Raw genomic sequence first — 4,289 nt, 5'->3', positions numbered from 1 at the left:
TTATTATAATTATATTATTATATTATAATTAATATTTAATGAATAATATATAATTGTACTAATTTAGGAACATATCTTCATTATAATTATATCAAATCAATATTTAATGCACTATTAAACTACTTATCGATTATAATGCGTAATTACTGTACATAATAAAAAAATGCCTTAATAATAAGTAATTTACATATTTATTTTTATTTTACTAAAGTCTATAAATAGTATTTTTCTGTGGTACATGAATATAAATTTGAGAGTCAACTCATAATTTTATATTTAGTATTTTTTTACTACTTTATAGAATAAGAATGTATTCTTCGTTTTTTATTGAAGTTGATCATTTTAAAGTACAATTTATAATTTTTTATAATATTTTTTATATACTCATTCTATTATATTATTCTTTTAATAATTTATTAATTGTTGTTACTCTAAGTTATTCATATCGTCTAATATTCCAGTTCGATTGTCTTTTACCACAATCGTTTACAATGCCTCACATCCATAAAATATCTCATCGAGTTGTCTTCACTGATTCAGGTTCCAATTACATGGATGTAAGCATTCAAAGAAGGGACAATAATCTCTACTTTACCGAAGGATGGTTGGATCTACTCACTTATTATGACCAACCTAATGGAATGTGGTTAAAGTTAGCTTTCCTGGGAGGAGCTCGATTTTTTATTGAGGAATTGCATCCACAGAACTTTATAGGGCAAGTTCAAGTTCCATCCCCTCTATGCTTTTTATGTCTGCCCGAAAATCTTCGAAGTGGAGCACATAATGAGATTGAATTCTCAGTTTAAGTGCAGTTTTGATAAATTCGTGACAAACTCGGATATGCAATTTCAACGATTGGTAATATATTTAAATTTTCTTATTTTAAGTTGTTCATTATTAGAATAATTTTATAACATATTGTAATTTTTTTTCAGAAATTACCGGCTTTCTTTTGCATGCATTCAATGCCATTGAGAGGAATAAGGGTTAGTTTGGTTTCTCGGTGTAACAATTTTATACCTTGCGGCATTGCATGGATAGCAGATGATGAAACTTATTTAACAAGATGATGGTCTGAATTTACACAAATTCTAAATGTTGATATTTACAATGTTATTTCAGTTGGTTATCGTTACGAGAATGACTCTATACTATACGTGACTAAGAACTACAATAAATTCAATATTGTTTAAATAATTTGGTTTTAATATTAGTATTTGATTAAATTATAATTATAAAATTTTAAATTATTGCCTCAATTTATATATTATGAGTATTTTTCGTAGATGTACTATTTTTAAATAATTTAATAATTAATAAAATGAAGTGGTGTCAGATATATTATTTAAGTTTATTTTTATCCTTTATTTCTTTATTTGTATTTTCATTATATTTGAAAAAAAATCTCTACCTAAACATATAATTTTCGTTGACCTAAACATAATTTAGTTGCCAATAAAAACCGATTTTATCCATAAAAAATAATGAAACATGTATCTTTTGATATTATATTAATATAGTAAGTAGACATTATGATATAATAATATCTTTAATTGTATTATAATTAGCTCATAAATAATGTATGATTATATTATTTTAGGAAACTTTTTTCATTATAATTATATCAAATCAATATTTAATTATGATAAAATATGTTAATTATAATTATATCATAAAATTATAATAATTACGATAGTTATGTTATATATTTTAATCATTTATGTAAGTAAATAAACTAGAAAACAATCAAATCAAATCATGAAAGTAAATAAATAATATAGAATAATATTATACAAAAACAATTGACTACTAATTTGAATATAATTGATATAGTTAAATTGATACAACCTATAAGATTGAGAATATGTAGCAATTATAGCAATTATTATATCAATTATAATAATCATTCACGTGACTTCATATACAGTAATTTTTGAATTCTAATTGTTACATAATTACTGTTGAATATTATTTAATTTTAGATATTTTTTAGGTAATATTCATTATCACATGAATTATCATCATTATTCAATAATAATAATAATAATAATTTTGAATTTATATAATTGATATAGTTCTAATTCTCATTCGTATGTAATAATTTTATTAGTATGTTTTCACAGTTTTAATCAATATATAATAATAATAATAATAATATATGGACATAAAATTAATTAGTTAACAAATTGAATTTAGTTTATGGATTTTTATTTTCTACTCAAATTTTTAATCATTAGTGATTTTATTTTTTAAATTTTCACTAAATTTTTACTAGAAAAAAATTAGTTTTGATTGTTTCCTATTTTATTTATTTACAGTCATAATTAAATTTGATATAATTATAGTAATATAAAACTGCTTTATATATAGCAATAATATTATAGAAAATATGATTGCACGATTGTAGAATAAAAAATAATCATATATATAAAACGAATTAAAGATAGTGCGATTTTATAGATTTATAAGTGCGTGCTAATAGCCTTTATATTTAATTTGTTTTAGAGTGTGATAATAGCCAATATGTTTGTTGGTAGATTTAACTATTACTATATTATTTATGATCACATTCAGTATATATGTATGATTTATTGAAGAAAGTAAATTATTAAAATCGATTAATAACTATTTTAGAGTTAATCCAATTAATACTAAATTTAAAAAAAACAAACAATGCATAACATATTAATTTTTTATTAATCATATTATTATAATTTAAATTAATTTTAAAATTATAATTTTAATTTTATCATGTGCATGGCACGGGTAATTACACTTGTATAAAATATAAATTATATATAGAGTATGAATGATAGAGATCAGAAACAGAAAAAAAAGAGAGATAGATAAGAGAATGTAAGAAGGAGGTTTAGTAATTTTGGAAGAAAATATTTTCTCTAAATTTTAATAAGAGAGTGTCATATCATATGACACATTTTAGTTATTAAATTAGTTTGTAATATATAAATACAATATATAATATAGCTATATTCAATTTTAAATTTTTAATTTTATTTGAATGTAATTAGAGAATGCCATGTTGTATATTTTGATTGTCAAATTTATAATTAATAACAAGTGTAATTATCCATGCCATGCACGTGATAAGATTGAAATTATAATTTTAAATTATTTTTTAAAATTAATTTAAATTATAATAATTTGATTAATAAAAAATTAATATGTTATACATTGTTTGTTTTTTTTTTAATTTTAGTATTTAATTGGATTAACTCTAAAATAGTTATTAATCGATTTTAATAATCTACTTTCTTTAATAAATCAGACATATATACTGAATGTGATCATAAATAATATAGTAATAGTTAAATCTACCAACAAACATATTGGCTATTATCACACTCTAAAATAAATTAAATATGAAGGCTATTAGCATGCACTTATAAATCTATAAAATCGCATTGTCTTTAATTCGTGCAAGGGTTTATTTATCAAATAAACTTAAAATATAAACAAAAAATATTTATAAAATGGACATAGCATCACTTGAAAGAATCATAGAAAATAATCAACTTATCTTATCATCCATAAGAACCATTTCTATGTAAGTCGTGTTGTTCTTGTCAAATTTGGATGAGACTTTTCATAACCTTATAATTTTTGCCTTTATTTTTCAAACTTTTTCATTACATAATCTATCATAGGTAATACTGTTGATAGAATCGTAGTTAGTATCCTTTAGGTATGAAAAATAATCAATAGAAGAAGTTCTATATCTGAGATACGAATTTTCTAGATGATAAATAATTGTAACAATTCACTATTAATCCTTATATATATACACACACTAATTATACACGGTAATAGTTAACAAATATTTTCAATGGAGATACTTACTCAATATATATGTTATTGACATTAATTAAATGCCAATATTTTTAGGAAAGAGCTAAAAGAGGAGATATATAAATATATATAATATTATTGCTATATAGGAAGTATACATAAATTGCTACATTTTTTATTATATTATACAACTTAAAATTATACTATCATGTTATTATTATTAATCTTAGATACTTGCTATAATTATATCAAATTTAATTATGAATCTAAATAAATAAAATAGATAACATTCAATATTATTTTTTTTCTTTTTTACATTCAATATTACTGTAAATATAAAAAGTAAAATAATTAATAAAAAAATATGAGCAGAAAATAAAATATATTAATTAAAATTCAATTTGTTATCTAATTAATCTTATGTCCATATGATATAACTTTACAAAAATGTTATGAATCACAATCTTTTTTATTCTACAAAA

The sequence above is a fragment of the Arachis duranensis genome, chromosome 8 (genome assembly GCF_000817695.3).
Source record: "Arachis duranensis cultivar V14167 chromosome 8, aradu.V14167.gnm2.J7QH, whole genome shotgun sequence".
Taxonomy (NCBI): domain Eukaryota; kingdom Viridiplantae; phylum Streptophyta; class Magnoliopsida; order Fabales; family Fabaceae; genus Arachis; species Arachis duranensis.
This window is presented reverse-complemented; position numbering follows the sequence as displayed.